Source organism: Stenella coeruleoalba (genome assembly GCF_951394435.1).
Source record: "Stenella coeruleoalba genome assembly, chromosome: 6".
Lineage (NCBI taxonomy): Eukaryota > Metazoa > Chordata > Mammalia > Artiodactyla > Delphinidae > Stenella > Stenella coeruleoalba.
In genome coordinates, this window is record NC_137151.1 from 12,505,553 (window position 1) to 12,524,627 (window position 19,075).

Genomic DNA, 19,075 nt, shown 5'->3' on the forward strand with positions numbered 1-19,075 from the left:
GATCGCTTGGCTGAAGTAATGTAGGTTTCCCCACTGTAAGGTTGCTCTGTTGTCTCCCTGCTCATAATGTACCCTTTGGAAGGAAGTCACTATGCACAGTACGCAGTTGAGGAGTGGGGAGTTAATTTACTTGGAATTCTTTTGCATGGGAGATTTTATTTATTTTGTTACTCAAATTATTCTAGATCTGGTCATTGGAAACTCTTTCAGTTGGCTTCTGTGCCCCTTTGACATAGGCCATCTGTGTGTAGTTCTGGTACTTTAAGATATTCCAGGCTAATTTTGTATATCCTGAGCCAGTCCTAGAATCAGCCATTTCTCTAGGAGCCCTGGTTGTTTTACTGGAGAATGGTATTAGAAGCCAAGATCTGAGTGCTAGGTATACTCTTTATTACTGGGGTTTCATTTCTTCTAGGCTCTCTTAACTGACAGAGCAAAGAAATATATGAACCTGTATACTTATGCATAGGTGTGAATATTTTCATGTTTACCATCTGAATCTGTATGTTAAACATGAATTCTTACTGATGTTTCCAACTCTAATCCATTATCACGTGGATCATTCCGGCCTTCTCCCCTTGCTTAGCTGTACATCCCCAATCCAACAGTGAGGAACCTGACTCCTAACATCTGCCATTCCTTTACTTACTTGTTTAATTCCAGTATACAGGTATAGCTGTATCAGAGTGGTTAATTGGTACTCTGTGGGAAACAACGTGATATTAACTAGAGTACAGTGCTTTTGTGCAGTTCCTTTTGCCTTAATCTTACAAAAGTCTATTCACTGACAAAGTTATTTAGGTCAGCGCCATTTTTTCACCCTCTTCAGTAAGATTATTTCATCTATTTGCAGTACAGCTGTATTCTCTTGTCACCCTCTGCATTCTTTCCTGGGATCCCCTGTCCTCCTAAATGTTTTTTTGTTTCTTGCTTTGCATACATTAAGGTTCACTTTTTGTGCTGTTAAGTTCTATGGGTTTTGACAAATGAATTATCATACAGAATAGTTTAAGTGCCCTAAAAATCCTCCAGGCTTCACCCATTCATCCTCTCTTCAAGCCCCTGGCATCCACTGATCTTTTTACGGTCTCTAGTTTCGCTTTTTCCAGGATATCATGTACTTGGAATCATACAGTATGTAGCCTTTTCAGACTGGCTTCTTTCCCTTAGGAACATGCATTTAAGGCTCTTCGGAGTCTTTTCATGGCGAGTCACATCTTCTTAATCCCCTTCATCTGGAGCAGCCCCCACCTTCATTTATCTGTCATCGCATTGATTTTTTTAAAGGAAAATCCAGGTCTGTGTTTTATAGAATGCCCCACAACATGGATTTGTCTGATTGTTTTCTTATGATTAGATTCAGGTTAAACATTTTTGGCAGGATTACCATGTAGCTTGCAGATCTACAAACCACAACCTGTGGGGTCCATCTGACCTGCCACCTGTTTTTATAAACAAAGTTTATTGAAACACAGCCACACCCATTTGTCTACATATTATATGTACTGCTTTTGTGTTTCAGTGGCACTTACACAGTTGTGACAGACTGTATGGCTCACAAAAAACTAAAATATTTATTACTGGTCTTTACAGAAATAGTTTGCTGATCCCTGATGTTGGTGATTCCTCCTAGTTGCATCTCATCAGGAAGCACTTGGTATTGCTTTGCCCCACTATTGGCGGTATTTATTTATTTATTTATTTAACAAACTGGATCACCAGTTTATTACAAAAGGATAAAACTCAGGAACGGCCAGGTGGAAAATATGCATAGGACAAAGCATGGGGAAAGGGTGCAGAGCTTCCATGCCCTCTCGGAGTGCGCCATTCTCCCTGGTATCTCCGTGTGTTCACCAACCTGGAAGTTCTGGTGATACGTATTTAGGTCATTTGGTTAAGGTGCTGCCTACCAGATTTCTCTGTTGTAAAGGTATCTTTCTAACTAATAAGTAGTGTGTGGAGCGATAAACATTGAGACGATATGCATGTGTTGTTTCCAATAGTTTTAGTGTCTATTGATGATCCTTACCTGAATCACTGGTGGTTGCAGAAATTGGGATTTTTTTCTAACTCTGTGACTACTTCTGCATTTATTATCTGGCATTCTTCTGTAAAGAAGCACTCCCTTGGTGCCCCTCCTATTTAGAAAGGAACAGGATAATTTTGTAGTAGCAAATTCGTAGCACATTATCACCTTACCACAAAGGGGCCATTCCTTCAATACAGTGTTGAGGTGATGGTCTCTTGTTTGTAGTAGAAAATGTACTGTAGATTCTTTAGTTTAAATACTTAACTCTATAAATTTGAAACACAAAATAATACTCTATCTTTTGTGGCTATGACAACAGAATGAAAATATAATGACGAAGGTATGCTAACTTAAGGAGAGTTAGTGCTTACCTCTGGGAAGGAGGTTAATGGGACTACAGAAGGACATAGAAAAGGTTTCCACTGTATCCATAATGTTTTATTTAACAAAAAAATAGTAAAGATCTGAAGTAGTTATGACAATATGTTAACATTTGTTAAATTTGGTTGATGGGTTAAATGAACTTTTGTTCTATTCTCCATACTTTTTAATGTTTAGATTATTTCATGATTAAAGTAAAAAGCATCTTGATATAGCTTAACTTTGAAGTCTTACTCTAATACCTGATAGAACCCTTCATCAGGGTAGAATGTTGGCACAGTGTTCTGATTAATGTTAGGTCTTTGGTATTCTTGCCTGTACAGATTAGTCATTGAATTAGTCAGTTTCTTTTTTTCCCTTAGGTCTTTGTGCTTTCCTAAAAATCTTTAAATGTAGATCCAGCATCTAAGAAAAAATTACAAATTATACCACTTCTATTTTTAGAGCCTTTACTATGATGTAAAGAATTATTTTGTTGTCCATTGGTACTCTAATAATTTTCCAGACTTTGTTGATTTCTATATTGAAACATGTGTTTTAACATCTCAGACTCCTTTGTGGCATCCTAATTGCCAGCAGTATATTTATTATGTTGCCTTATTTTTCTCATAATTAATTTTTCTGTGGATGCCTTTTATGGGGACCTGAATGAATGAGTAAAATTACTGGTTGCCTTCTACTGAACTTTCCAATAATGAAATACTAAGTGGGTTTTTGCAGAATTTTGCAATCCTGAACTCTTCTGTAAAAGTTCATTAGATTCCAAAGTTAATAAGTCCAAAGGTGGGAAAACATAAAGTGAAAGAAAAACTTAGTACAAAGTAGGAAATCATTTTCAGAATATAATAGATATGTTACAGCCTTTTGCTTTCAGCCAAGGTGGAGTAACGGGGACTGAACTTTTTCTTTGAATTGAAACAACTGAAAAACTGTGCAAAATACATCAAACAGTGATGTTCAGATATTGGACATCATATAGCACAAGATGGGATAGCAGAAACAAACAAGGTGGCCCCTATGATTGTGCCATCTTACTGTGGGAGAGAGCATGTAGGCCACAGAGCAGGGTGGGGGAATCCAGGCAGAGGCTGGAGAATTCTATGAGTTTATGAGTCACAGCTGGCATCCTGGAGTGGAGTCTGGACAGAGTTCACAGGGCAGAGTACTGGAATGGAATGAGCTGTACAAAGTGAGAGCTCTAAAGATTTGCAGAGCCTGAATCTTCAGTTGAATACGATCAGCATGTGTGTGTAAGGAGGCCAGGTAGAGAACCGCCTGATGGTAGCAGAAGGCAAAATACTCAGAGCTCATGCAGGGCTGGGAACAGTTTGTAGTTATACCAGTCAGGATGGAAAACCTTGTAATTAATAGGGTATTGGGTGGAGTATCTAGAAAGGTATTGCTGCAGTAGTAGGGCAAAATTAACCCTTGGCTAAATTCTGATCTTCTCTTACCTAATAAAGCTCAAAAGTAAGACTCAAAAGGATGTTTCCAAGTAATTTCACTGTGTTCCCGAACAAAGCTCAGTATGCTTATAGGAATACAAATATATCCAGTATTCAACAAGATAAAACCCACAATGTCCTGCATCAAATCAGAACTTACCAATCATGCAAAGAAGCAAGAAAATATAAATCATAATTAGGAGAGAAATCAATCATTTGAAACCAAACCAGAAATGCTGTGGATGGTAGAATTAGCAGACAATGACAATTAAAACAGTTATTATGACTATATTGCAAATGTTCAAGAAAGTAGAGGAAAGATTGCACATGTGACAGATGGAAGATATGAAAAAAAAAAAAAAAAGAAGAAAAGTCCCAGATTGTCCAGATTGAACTGCAGATGAAAAATACCATGTCTGAGATGTATATGCACTGATTAGGGTTAATATGTAGATCAGATGGGCAGAAGAAAAGATAAGGAAACTTGAAAACATAGCAACAAAAACTATCTAAAATAAAGCACAAAGAGGTAAAAGACTGAGAGAAAAATAAATAGAGCAGTAGGGGGGTATGGGGTAACTTCCAGTAGCCAAATATACATGTAATTGGAGGCCATGAGGAGAGGAGCTGGGACAGGGGAGGGAAGACCTATTTAAAGAAATAATGATTGAAATTTTACAAGTGTGGTGAAAGCTATAAGCCTACATATCCAAGTAGTTCAACAGATCCCAAGGAGAAGAAACATGAAGAAAGCTATACCATGGCATAGCACGATCAAATTGCTTACATCTGGTAATAAAGGTAAAACATTAAAAACAGCCAGAGTAAAAAGGACACATTACATAAAAGGAATAAAGATGAAAACAACAACAGCCTTCTCATCAGAATCAATGCATGCCAGGAAACAGTGGCGCATCATCTTTAAAGTATTGAAGGAAAAAAAGTCAACCTAGGATTCTGTTCCTGTTTTTCAGAAATGAAGCCTTGTCAGACATACAAAAGCAGAAAGAGTCTAGCACCAGGAGATTGAACTATAAGAAATGCTAAAGGATCTTCTTCCAACCGAAGGAAAATAATACCAGATGGAAATCTGGATGCACACAAAGAAGTAGTACTAAAAATTCGTAAATGAAGGTAAACAGAAAATGCTTTTTTTCCTTATTTTAAAAATATTTTTAAAAAGATATTTGACTATTTAAAGAAAAACAATAATCTGCTGTGGGGTTTATGGAAAATATATGGTAGCAATAGCACAAAGGCCAACAAGGGAGAAATGGAAACATGCGGATATAAGATTCTTTTACTATATGTGAAGTGTTACAGTATCTCTTGGAGGTAGACTGATAAGTTAAAGATATTTACTAAAAACCTTAAAGCAAATACACACACACACACACACACACACACACGAATTAAAGAATTACAGCTAATAAGCCAACAAAAGGGGGATAGAGTAGAATCATAAAAAACTGTCAAATAGTCAATTTAAAAGAAGGTAAAAGAAGCAACAGGCATATATTATACAGCACAGAGACATGTAGGCATTATTTTATAATAACTTTAAATGGAGTATAATCTGTAAAAATATTGAATCACTATGTTGTACACCTGAAACTAATATTGCAAATCAACTATACTTCAAAAAAAAAAAAAAAAAGGAAAGGGAGATGATAGTTCTGTTCTTTTCTAATCTGTCATGGAAACAGTTTGGAGATTCCTCAAAAAACTAAAACTAGAACAACCATATGATCCAGCAGTTCCACTCCTGAGCATGTATCCAAAGTAGATGAAAACGCTAATTCAGAAAGATACGTGCACCTCAGTGCTCATTGCAGCATTGTTTACAAAAGCCTAGACATGGAAGCACAACCCAAGTGCCTATCATCTGCCTTTTCTTAAAAAGGTAATTCAGTTCATGCATCTTAATTTAAAATTATTCTTGGTTGCTTCATATTGTGTCTATGATCTCTTAAATCCTTACGTTTTGTTTTTTTATCCTGATTGCTACTGTTAAGCTATGTCTCCCAAATGAAATTTCGGGAGGTAGTTGGGTTTTGGACTTAGGCAAAGGGCATTCTCTTCCTCTCCCAGTCACTAGGCAAAGGACATTCTCTTCCTCTCCCAGTCACACTGTCTTTCTCTCCCCTCCTAACTGATTTCTCCTTGGTCTCTCTCCTGTGCTCCAGACTCAGTTTCGCCTGCTAAACTAACAACTTCTTTTGTGTTTCTACTTGGTACCTACAACATCACATTTTGTAATGATTGCTCACCAGCTGTCCATGTGCTCATTTAGATAGAACTCCTGACCAATATGCTGGAGGAGAAAGTAATAGATGTCAGTTCTAGGACAGAGCATCTAAGATCTGGTGTCTGGTCCTCCTGCTTACCCCTACCCAAGAGACCATGGATGCCTTGTCTTTCAGAAGGTGCAGAAGTTTTGAACACTGTTTATGTGGTTAAATTTCTCATCATTTAAATAGTTTTATGTGTCTATAGTCAAATACCTTAAAATGCTTTATATTGAAAAAATAAAGGAAAGTGGAAGAGGAATTAAAGAATAGATGGACAAATAAAAAACAAATAGCAAAATGGTAGGTTTAAACCCAGCTATATCAATAATCACATTAATTGTAAGTGGTTTAAACACCCCAACTAAAATGCAGACATATAACAGGAAGTCTCAATTACAAGTTGCTTGCAAAAAATGTATTTTCTTGTATATAAAGATAAAGATCAGTTAAAGGTAAAGTTATACTATGCTAATACTAATCTAAAGAAAGCTGGAGTGACTGTTAATTTCAGAATAAAGAATATTACAGGGATAAAGGCTCTCAATGTATTATGATAAGGCATTAATTAGTCAAGAGAACATAATGATCCTAAATGTTTATGCACCTAACAACAGAGCCTCAAAATACATGAAGTCAAAACTAGTAGAACTACAAGGAAAATTAGGTGAAGCTGCAATTATTGTGAGAGATTTCAGCACCCCTCTCTCAGTAATTGATGGAACAAGTAGAAAATTAGTAAGGATATAGAAAACTTGAATACTATCAACCTAAATTGATATTTTAAAAACATTCTATCCAACAATAGCAGAATATACATTCCTTTCAAGTGCTCAGAGAGCATTTACCAAGAGATCATATTCTGACCCATAAAAACAAATCTTGATAAATTTGAAAGGATTTGAGTCATGCAATGTTTTCTTTTTTCTGGGTTTATGTTTTAATATGCATGCTTCTGATGTAACTTTTTTTTTAAATAATGGGTTTATTGAGATGTAATTCACATATGATAAAATTCACATGTTTAAAGTGTACAATTTAGGGGTTTATAGTCCATTCACAAAGTTGTGCGATCATTACCACTGTCTAATTCCAGAACATTTTCATCATGCCAAAAAGAAACCCTGTACCCACTAGCAGTCATTCCCCTTCTCCCCTTCCCCTAGCCTCTGGCAACCACTAATTTACTCTCTGTCTCTGTAGATTTTCCTATTCTGGACTATGTTTAACTTTTTGAAGTGTAAAAAAAGAATTCTTTTTTTTTTTTTTTTTTTTACCACCCCATCCCGCCACATTCCCCCCTTGGTGTCCATATGTTTGTTCTCTTACATATCTGTCTCAATTTCTGCCCTGCAAACCGGTTCATCTGTACCATTTACTAGGTTCCACATATATGCGTTAAGATATGATATTTGTTTTTCTCTTTCTGACTTACTTCACTCTGTATGACAGTCTCTAGATCCATCCACATCTCAACAAATGACTCAATTTTGTTCCTTTTTATGGATGAGTAATATTCCATTGTATATATGTACCACATCTTCTTTATCCATTTGTCTGTTGATGGGCATTTAGGTTGCTTCCATGACCTGGCTATTTTAAATAGTGCTGCAATGAACATTGGGGTGTATGCGTCTTTTTGAGTTATGGTTTTCAATGGGTATATGCCCAGTAGTGGGATTGCTGGATCATACGGTAATTCTATTTTTAGTTTTGAAGGAACCTCCATACTGTTCTCCATAGTGGCTGTATCAATTTACATTCCCACCAACAGTGCAAGAGGGTTCCCTTTTCTCCACACCCTCTCCAGCATTTGTTGTTTGTAGATTTTCTGATGATGCCCATTCTAACTGGTGTGAGGTGATACCTCATTGTAGTTTTGATTTGCATTTTTCTAATAATTAGTGATGTTGAGCAGCTTTTCATGTGCTTCTTGGCCATCTGTATGTCTTCTTTGGAGAAATGTCTATTTAGGTCTTCTGCCCATTTTTGGATTGGGGTGTTTGGTTTTTTTAATATTGAGCTGCATGAGCTGTTTATATGTCTTGGAGATTAATCCTTTGTCCGTTGATTCGTTTGCAAATATTTTCTCCCATTCTGAGGGTTGTCTTTTCGCCTTGTTTATGGTTTCCTTTGCTGTGCAAAAGCTTTGAAATTTCATTATGTCCCATTTGTTTATTTTTATTTCCATTACTCTAGGAGGTGGATCAAAAAAGGTCTTGCTGTGCGTTATGTCAAGAGTGTTCTTCCTCTAAGAGTTTTATAGTGTCCGGTCTTACATGTAGGTCTCTAATGCATTTTGAGTTTATTTTTGTGTATGGTGTTAGGGAGTGTTCTAATTTCATTCCTTTACATGTAGCTTTCCAGTTTTCCCAGCACCACTTATTGAAGACACTATCTTTTCTCCATTGTATATGCTTGCCTCCTTTGTCATAGATTAATTGACCATAGGTGCGTGGGCTTATCTCTGGGCTTTCTATCTTGTTCCATTGATCTATATTTCTGTTTTTGTGCCAGTACCATACTGTCTTGATTACTGTGTAGTATACCCTGAAGTCAGGGAGCCTGATTCCTCCAGCTCCATTTTTTTTTCTCAAGATAGCTTTGGCTATTCAAGGCCTTTTGTGTCTCCATACAAATTTTAAGATTTTTTTGTTCTAGTTCTGTAAAAAAATGCCATTGGTAATTTGATAGGGATTACATTGAACCTGTAGATTGCTTTGGGTAGTATAGTCATTTTCACAATATTGATTCTTCCAATCCAAGAACATGGTATATCTCTCTTATCTGTTGGTATCATCTTTAATTTCTTTCATCAGTGTCTTATAGTTTTCTGTGTACAGGTCTTTTGTCTCCCTAGGTAGGTTTATTCCTAGGTATTTTATTCTTTTTGTGGCAGTGGTAAATGGGAGTGTTTCCTTAATTTCTCTTTCAGATTTTTCATCGTTAGTGTATAGGAATGCAAGAGATTTCTGTGCATTTATTTTGTATCCTGCAACTTTACCAAATTCCTTGCTTAGCTCTAGTAGTTTTCTGGTGGCATATTTACGATTCTCTGTGTATAGTATCATGTCACCTGCAAACAGTGACAGTTTTACTTCTTCTTTTCCAATTTGTATTCCTTTTATTTCTTTTTCTTCTCTGATTGCCGTGGCTAGGACTTCCAAAACTATGTTGAATAATAGTGGTGAGAGTGGACATCCTTGTCTCTTTCCTGATCTTAGAGGAAATGCTTTCAGTTTTTCACCATTGAGAATGATGTTTGCTGTAGGTTTGTCGTATATGGCCTTTATTATGTTGAGGTAGTTTCCCTTTATGCCCACTTTCTGGAGAGTTTTTGTCATAAATGGGTGTTGAATTTTGTCAGAAGCTTTTTCTGCATCTATTGAGATGATCATATGGTTTTTCTTTCCTCAATTTGTTAATATGGTGTATCACATTGATTGATTTGCGTATACTGAAGAATCCTTTCATCCCTGGGATAAATCCCACTTGATCATGGTGTATGATCCTTTTAATGCGCTGTTGGATTCTGTTTGCTAGTATTTTGTTGAGGATTTTTGCATCTATATTCATCAGTGATATATGTCTGTAATTTTCTTATTTGTAGTATCTTTGTCTGGTTTTGGTATCAGGGTGATGGTGGCCTCATAGAATGAGTTTGGGAGTGTTCCTTCCTCTGCAACTTTTTGCAAGAGTTTGAGAAGGATGGGTGTTAGCTCTTCTCTAAATGTTTGATAGAATTCACCTGTGAAGCCATCTGGTCCTGGACTTTTGTTTGTTGGAAGATTTTTAATCACAGTTTCAATTTCATTACTTGTGATTGGTCTGTTCATATTTTCTGTTTCGTTCTGGTTCAGTCTTGGAAGGTTATACCTTTCTAAGAATTTGTGCATTTCTTCCAGGTTGTCCATTTTATTGGCATAGAGCTGCTTGTAGTAGTCTCTTAGGATGCTTTGTATTTCTGTGGTGTCTGTTGTAACTTCTCCATTTTCATTTCTAATTTTATTGATTTGAGTCCTCTCTTTTTCTTCATGAGTCTGGCTAACGGTTTGTTAATTTTGTTTATCTTCTCAAAGAACCAGCGTTTAGTTTTATTGATCTTTGCTGTTGTTTTCTTTGTTTCTATTGCATCTATTTCTGCTCTGATCTTTATGATTTCTTTCCATCTGCTAACTTTGGGTTTTGTTTCTTCTTCTTTCTCTAGTTCCTTTAGGTGTAAGGTTAGATTTTTTATTTGAGATTTTTCTTGTTTCTTGAGGTAGGCTTGTATAGCTATAAACTTCCCTCTTAAGACTGCTTTTGCTGCATCCCATAGGTTTTGGATCATTGTGTTTTCATTGTCATTTGCCTCTAGGTATTTTTTGATTTCCTCTTTGAATTCTTCAGTGATCCCTTGGTTATTTAGTAACATATTGTTTAGCCTCCATGTGTTTGTGTTTTTTACGGGTTTTTTTCCCCCTGTAATTGATTTCTAATCTCATAGCATTGTGGTCAGAAAAGATGCTTGGTATGATTTCAGTTTTCTTAAATTTACTGAGGCTTGATTTGTGACCCAAGATGGGATCTATCCTGGAGCATGTTTTGTGTGCACTTGAGAAAAAAGTGTAATCTGCTGTTTTTGGATGGAATGTCCTATAAATATCAATTAAATCTATCTGGTCTGTTGTGTCATTTAATACTTGTGTTTCCTTATTTATTTTCATTTTGGATGATCTGTCCATTGGTGTAAGTGAGGTGTAAAAGTCACCCACTGTTATTGTGTTACTGTCGATTTCCTCTTTTATAGCTCTTAGCAGTTGCGTTATGTATTGAGGTGCTCCTATGTTGGGTGCATATTTATTTATAATAATTATATCTTCTTCTTGGATTGATTCCTTGATCATTATGTAGTGTCCTTCCTTGTCTCTTTTAACTTTCTTTATTTTAAAGTCTATTTTATCTGATATGAGTATTGCTACTCCAGCTTTCTTTTGATTTCCATTTGCATGGTATATCTCTTTCCATCCCCTCACATTCAGTCCGTATGTGTCCGTAGGTCTGAAGTGGGTCTCTTGTAGACAGCATATATATGGGTCTTGTTTTTGTATCCATTCAGCAAGCTTGTGTCTGTTGGTTGGAGCATTTAATCCATTCACGTTTAAGGTAATTATCGATATGTATGTTCCTATGACCATTTTCTTAATTGTTTTGGGTTGTTTTTGTAGGTCTTTTTCTTCTGTTGTGTTTCCCACTTAGAGAAATTCCTTTAGCATTTGCGTAGAGCTGGTTTGGTGGTGCTGAATTCTCTTAGCTTTTGCTTGTCTGTAAAGCTTTTGATGTCTCCATCAAATCTGAATGAGATCCTTGCCGGGTAGAGTAATGTTGGTTGTAGGTTCTTCCCTTTCAACACTGTAAGCATATCATGCCACTCCCTTCTGGCTTGTAGAGTTTCTGCTGAGAAATCAGCTGTTAACCTTATGGGAGTTCCCTTGTATGTTATTTGTCGTTTTTCCCTTGCTGCTTTCAATAACTTTTCTTTGTCTTTAATTTTTGCCAGTTTGATTACTACGTGTCTCGGCGTGTTTCTCCTTGGGTTTATCCTGTATGGGACTCTCTGCGCTTCCTGGACTTGGGTAGCTATTTCCTTTCCCATGTTAGGGAAGTTTTCGACTTTAACCTCTTGAAATATTTTCTCTGGTCCTTTCTCTCTCTCTTTTCCTTCCGGGACCCCTATAATGCGAATGTTGTTTCCCTTAATGTTGTCCCTGAAGTCTCTTAGGCTGTCTTCATTTCTTTTCATTCTTCTTTCTTTATTCTGTTCCACAGCCGTGAGTTCCACCATTCTGACTTCCAGGTTACTTATCCATTCTTGTGTGCCTCAGTTATTCTGCTATTGATTCCTTCTAGTGTATTTTTCATTTCAGTTATTGTATTGTTCATCCGTTTGTTCTTTAATTCTTGTAGATGTTTGTTAAACATTTCCTGCATCTTCTCGATCTTTGCTTCCATTCTTTTTCCAAGGTCCTGGATCATCTTCACTATCATTATTCTGAATTCTTTTTCTGGAAGGTTGCCTATCTCCAGTTCATTTAATTGTTTTTCTGGGATTTTATCTTGTTCCTTCATCTGGTACATAGCACCCTGCCTTTTCATCTTGTCTCTCTTTCTGTGAATGTGATTTTTGTTCCACTGGCTGCAGGATTGTAGTTCTTCTTGCTTCTGCTGTCTGCTCTCTGGTGGATGAGGCTATCTAAGAGGGTTGTGCAAGTTTCCTGATGGGAGGGACTGGTGGTGGGTAGAGCTGGCTGTTGCTCTGGTGGGCAGAGCTCAGTAAAACTTTAATCCGCTTGTCTGCTGATGGGTGGGGCTGGGTCCCCTCCCTGTTGGTTGTTTGGCCTGAGGTGACCCAACACTGGAGCCTACTCGGGCTGTTTTGTGGGGCTAATGGCAGACTCTGCCAGGGCTCACACCAAGGAGTACTTCCCAGAACTTCTGCTGCCACTGTCCTTGTCCTCACGGTGTGGCAAAGCCACCCCCTGCCTCTGCAGGGGACCGTCTAACACTAGCAGGTAGGTCTGGTTCAGTTTCCTATGGGGTCACTGCTCTTTCCCCTGGGTCCCGATGCACACACTACTTTGTGTGTGCCCTCCAAGAGTGGAGTCTCTGTTTCCCCCAGTCCTGTTGAAGTCCTGCAATCAATTCCCACTAGGCTTCAAAGTCTGATTCTCTAGGAATTCCTCCTCCTGTTGCCGGACCCCCAGGTTGGGAAGCCTGACGTGGGGCTCAGAACCTTCACTCCAGTGGGTGGACTTCTGTGATATAAGTGTTCTCCTGTTTGTGAGTCACCCACCGAGCAGTTATGGGATTTGATTTTATTGTGATTGCGCCCCTCCTACTGTCTCACTGTGGCTTCTCCTTTGTCTTTGGAGGTGGGGTATCTTTTTTGGTGAGTTCCAGTGTCTTCCTCTGTACTGTTGTTTTCTGACCACAGTGGAATTAGGTTAGAAATCAGTGACAGATATATCTCTGTAAAATCCCCAGGTATTTGGAAACTGAATAACACAGTTCTAAATAACCTATGGATAAAAGTAGAGAAAAGGGAAACTATTTTGAACTGAATAAAAATGTATACACAATTTTTCAAAATTTGTGGGAATCTGGTGAAACAGTACTGGGGAAAATTTATGGTACTAAAAATGCCTAATGTAAAAAAGAGAAGAGGTCTCAAATCAGTGATATCAGCCCTTATGTTAAGAAACTAGAAAAATAAAAGCAAATTAAACCCAAAGTAAGCAGAATAAAAGAAATAAAAAAGATCATAGCAGAAAATAGAAAAACTATAGGGAAAATCAATAACAGCCAAAGCTGATCTTTGAGATTAATAAAATTGATAAAGTGCTAGCCAGCCTAATCAGGAAAAAAATAAGAGAGAGAGAAGACACAGGTTATCAGTATTAGGAGTGAGAGTTGTTATATCACTACAATTCTCTACAGAGTTTGAAAGAATAATACAGGAACATTTTTAACAACTTTGTGCCATAAATATGTTATCCTAGGTACATGGAAAAATTCCTTGAAAGACTCAACCCACACTACCAAATCTCACTAAACAGGAACAAACAACCTGAATAATTCTGTTTTTTAAAATGAACAGTAACTAAAATACATTTTCACAAAGCAAACTCCAGTCCCAGATGGCTTCACTGGTAAATTCTACTGTACATTTAAGGAAGAAATAATCTCAATTCTACAGAAACTCTTCCAGAAAATAAAAGAAAAGGAATTATTATTATTATCTCATTCTCTGAGGTCATCCTTATCGTGATATCAAAATCAGAGAAAGCAATTAGGAAGGAAAAAAAAAAAGCTGACAACCAATAACTTTCACGCATAAAGATGTAAAAATTCATAATAAAATTTTAGCAAGTCAAGTCCAACAATATTTAAAAAGGAATAATACATTATGCCCATGTGGGGTTTATCTTAGGAATGCAAGGATGGTTTACCATTTAAAAATCATCCAGTGTAATTCATCATATTATAGATTAAGAAAGGAAAACCATGTATTTATTTCAATAGATGAAGACAAAATGCTGCATCCACTTCTGTTAGAAACTTTCAGTAAAGTAGGAATAGAAGGGAATTTTCTCTACCTGATTAGGGATATTTATGAGAAACTGATACCCTACATCATACTTAATGGTGAAAAACTGAGGGCTTTTCTCCTATTATAAGGAACCAGGCATGGTGTTTTTTAGAAATCACTTCTATTCAACACTGCATTGGAGGTTCTAGCCAGTTCAGTAAGACAAGAAAGAGAAATAAATGGCATCCAAATTAGAAAGAAAGAAAATGTCATTATTCACTGGTGACATGATTATCTATGTAGAAAATCCTATGGAGTCTATAAAAACAGTACTGGAACTAGTAAGTTGAGCTTAGCAAGGTTGAAGGATATAAATCAATATACAAAAATTAATTGTGTTACTAGCAATATATAGTTGGAAACTGAAAAACAGTAATAGCATCAAAAAATATGAAATACTTAGTGTATATTCGATAGAGCTGTGAGAACTTTACACTGGAAACTCCAAAACATCACTGAGAGAAATTTTAAAAGACCTAAGTAAGTGGAGAGATAGACTGTGTTCATAGATCAGAAAACTCGATATGGTTAAGACACCATGACTCCTCAAAATAACGTGTGGATTCCAATGCCAATGAAAATCTCAACAGACTTTCTTTTTTCCTTCAGGTAATGTCAAACTTATCCTAAAGTTTATAAACAAGTTATTCTAACTTGTTTAGAAATTATAAGGAAAATAAAAAAGACCTATAATATATAAATAAGTCACAAAAAGTTGGAAGACTTAACACTATCTGGTTTCATGACTTATTACTATAATGCTATATCAGGCAAGATAGTGCGTGTGGTATTGATATATAGATGACATATATATCAATGAAAAATAGTCCAGAAATAGTCCTACACGTATATGTTTAATTGGGTTTTGAGCAAGGCATTTTAGGGGGAAGAGGTCATCTTTCTAAAAAGGTGTTGGAACAACTGGATATCCATATGCAAAGAAATGAACTCAACTCTTACCTCCTACGATACACAAAAACAATTTTTGTTCAAGACCTGAATTTGAAAGCTGAAACCATAAAACTTCTGAAAGAAAACATAAGAGAAGATCTTAGGGACTGATTTTGGTAAAATTTCTTAATACAGCACAATAAACAAAAAAGAAAAAAACTTAGGCTTCATCAAAATTAAAAAGTTTTGCTTTTTAAAATATACTTAAGAAAATGAAGAGGCAAACCATAGACTTGGAAAGACTTTGTAAAACATATAAACAAGCGATTTGTGTCTAGAATAATAATAACTAGAAAAGAAGCCAAGCTGTTACCACTCAGTAATAAGACATACAACCTAATTAAAAATGGGCAAAATATTTGAACACGCACTTCATCAAAGAAAATGTATGGATGACAAATAAGCATATTCAGTGATACTCATCATCACTGGTCTTTAGTGAAATGCAAATTAAAACCATAGTGAGAGCATAACACACCCACTAACATGACTAAAATGAAAAAATTTTAGAAATTAAAAACTAGTTTTCAGCTAGGATGTGGAAGAACTGGAACTCCTTATATGTTGCTAGTGGGAATGTTAAAAAGGTACCACTTTGGAAGATGATTTGGCAAATTCTTAACAAGTTAAACATGCACCTACCCTACAATCCAGCCAATTCCACTTGTAGGTGAAATGAAAATGTCTGTCCACGTATGAATACTCATAGCCTTATTCGTAGTGGTACAAAATGGGAAACACCCTTTTTCATAAGGAAGTGTTTGTTCTTTTTCTCCTCCTCTTCGAGCATTTTTATATGTAAAGCCTTTTTCTCACCATAATGTGTTTAACGTCTAATCTTTTCTTTTGCCACCACGGAAGATACCAGCTTTATCCTACCCTTCTTAGTGCAGCAGATGGGAGTTGGGAGGGCTGGATTCTAGTCCTGGTTCTTGATGCTTTGTGCTGACCACCTGCCTTCCTGAGACCTCAGGGTTCTTACCTGCTGATTAAAGGGATTAAACGATACATATTCACTCATGTATATTTTTGAGCACCTGCCATGTGCCAGGCACTCTTTTAGGTACTGGCAACATGATGAAGAAAATAGGCTGTAGTACTTGCTCTCACTGGAACCAGTATTCATTAACCTGTAATGTGCCAGGCACTGTCGTAGGTTTTGGGAAGACAGGCCACTGTGTCTTAATCTCCAGGAATTTATGAATTAATAGGAAAGAGAGACCAAACTAAGTAAACAGACAAAACTATAATTGTAAAAAATGTTATGAAAGGAAGAATATGAGAGAAGACCCCTGTTTTAGTAGGGCTGTCAGGGGAGGCCTCTTTGTGGAGGTGAAAGTTGAGCTGAGATCTAAAGAGAGAAAGAGAAAAGGGGCTCCTGTTCGCCTCTGTCATTGTCTCTCCTCTCAGAAATCTAGACCGAACGTAAGGCAGTGATTTGGTGTCTTGACTGTAGACATCTCTAAGTGAAAACAGTTTCATTGAGCTATCTGTTCTGTACCTCAGCCCTTTCTTCAGGGGTTTTCGCTGTCTAGTTCAGGGGATATAAATGGCAATAAATTAAATTTAATTCTCCTTTCCGATGTTTAGTCAATACTTCTTTGGCCCAGAATTCATAAGTAAGTGAGAAACAAAAGATAAAATGAGGGTCTGTGCTCTGCTAAGCCTAAGACAGACGTTTCAGATGGGGGTCAGGCAGGCAAATTTGGACTTCAGACAGGTTTCCTTTGGCCTACAGTATTTTCAAGTCAGAAAAATTCACCCGATCCCCCAGACTTTAGTGCAACAGATTAGAATGTATGGGCTGCAGCCCCCTTTAACGGGATGCTTGCTCATACCTCACAGTCCCCTCCTGTTTGCCCGGCCTCATTTACTCCTGTCATCTGGTTGGCCTCCTGTGATTTTGTTTGTCAAAGAATCATCTCAACAGGTTTTCGTCTTGTGTTTAAACATGCCTGGGACTGGCCTGCTGTGAGTCTGATCTACTGGTACAGCGGGCTGGGTGATTCTAATGTCGGCTGGTGAGACCATAGCCCTGGCTGTGAACATACTGGGTTGGCCAAAGAGTGCCTTTGGTTTTTAAGTAAAAATAAAAGACACATTTTTCAGTTACACCAAGAACTTTATTGAACAACGTATTCACCATTTTGTTCCACTACCTTCTGCCATTTTTCAGGCAACTTCATGATTCCATCTTCCCAAAACTTTTTATCTTTTTGAGCAAAGAACTGTTCCTGGTGCCTTTTACAGTCTTCCAGGGAATTGACATTTTTTCCATTAAGTGAATTTTGTAAAGACTGAAATAAATGGAAATCCGAAGGTGCAGTGTCCGGGTGAGTATGGCGGATGAATCAGAACTTCCCAGCCAAGCTATAACAGTTTTTGCCTGGTCATCAAAGAAACTTGTAGTCTTGCATTATCCTGATGGAAGATTATGCATTTTCTGTTGACTAGTTCTGGATGCTTTTCGTCGAGTGCTGCTTTCAGTTGGTCTAGTTGGGAGCAGTACTTGTTGGAATTAATCGTTTGGTTTCGTGGAAGAAGCTCATAATAGAGGACTCCCTTCTAATCTTACCATATACGCAACATCACCTTCTTTGGATGAAGACCAGCCTCTGGTGTGGTTCGTGGTGGTTCATCTCGCTTGCGCCAAGATCTCTTCCATTCCACATTATTGTACAGTATCCACTTTTCATCGCCCATCACAATTTGTTTTAAAAATGGAACATTTTCATTACGTTTAAGTAGAGAATCACATGTGGAAATACGGTCAAGAAGGTTTTTTACGCTTAACTTATGTGGAACCCAAACATCAAAGCAATGAACAAAACCAAGCTGGTGCAAATGATTTTCAGCGCTTGATTTGGATGTTTTGAGTATGTCGGCTATCTCCTGTGTGGTATAACATTGATTGTTCTCAGTTCATGTCTCGATTTGATCGCTGTCAACCTCAGCTGGTTTACCCGACCATGGAGCATCATCCAGCGAGAAATCTCCAGCACGAAACTCCGCAAACCACTTCTGACAAGTTCAGTCAGTCACAGCACCTTCTCCATACACCGCACAAGTCTTTTTTTTTTGCGTTTCAGTTGCATTTTTACCTTTCTTGAAATAGTAAAGCATAATATGCTGAAAATGTTGCTTTTTTTCTTCCATCTTCAGTATTAAAATGGTTACACAAAAATTCACCAATTTTGATACGTTTTTTAAAAAATGCACTCTGATACGACAGCTGTCACAATACAATCTAACAAAATTGTTTTGAATGAAGTTAAAGACAACTAAGTGCTACTAGAGCCATCTTACAGAAAAAACCAAAAGAACCTTTTGGCCAACTCAGTAGCTTTTTACAGGATTCACAGGGAGCATGTGCTCTCAAGAGTGGGGACTTGTCTTGGTAACTTCTTATTTACCCTGTATGTGGAATATTTGGTAGTAGGTAGTTTAAATGCATATAACATAAATGAATAAATTATATTTTAATGTTGGTATGTATTTGACCTTTAAAAGGTAAATGTACTTAAACAGTTTTCCTAGTTCAGATGTGTGGGATTTTTTAGAGTTTTCTTTGATAACACATTCCTGTGGTTTTAAGATCAAAATGTAAAAAGGAATAGAGTGAGAAGTCTCCTTGCCACTTCTTTTATTTTATTTTTTTTAATATTCAGCTATCCTACTTCCTTTTTCTTTTATTTATTTATTTATTTATTTATGGCTGTGTTGGGTCTTCATTTCTGTGCGAGGGCTTTCTCTAGTTGCGGCAAGCGGGAGCCACTCTTCATCGTGGTGCGTGGGCCTCTCACTGTCGCTGCTTCTCTTGTTGCGGAGCACAGGCTCCAGACGCGCAGGCTCA

At 37.1% G+C, this 19,075-nt stretch overlaps 1 protein-coding gene across 2 annotated transcripts in view; it reads left to right on the forward strand.

Moving 5' to 3' along the window:
* The window catches only part of LOC307187770 (UPF0538 protein C2orf76 homolog), an 86,516-nt gene that overhangs the window by 39,006 nt on the left and 28,435 nt on the right, over positions 1-19,075 (forward strand). The window lies entirely within an intron of this gene.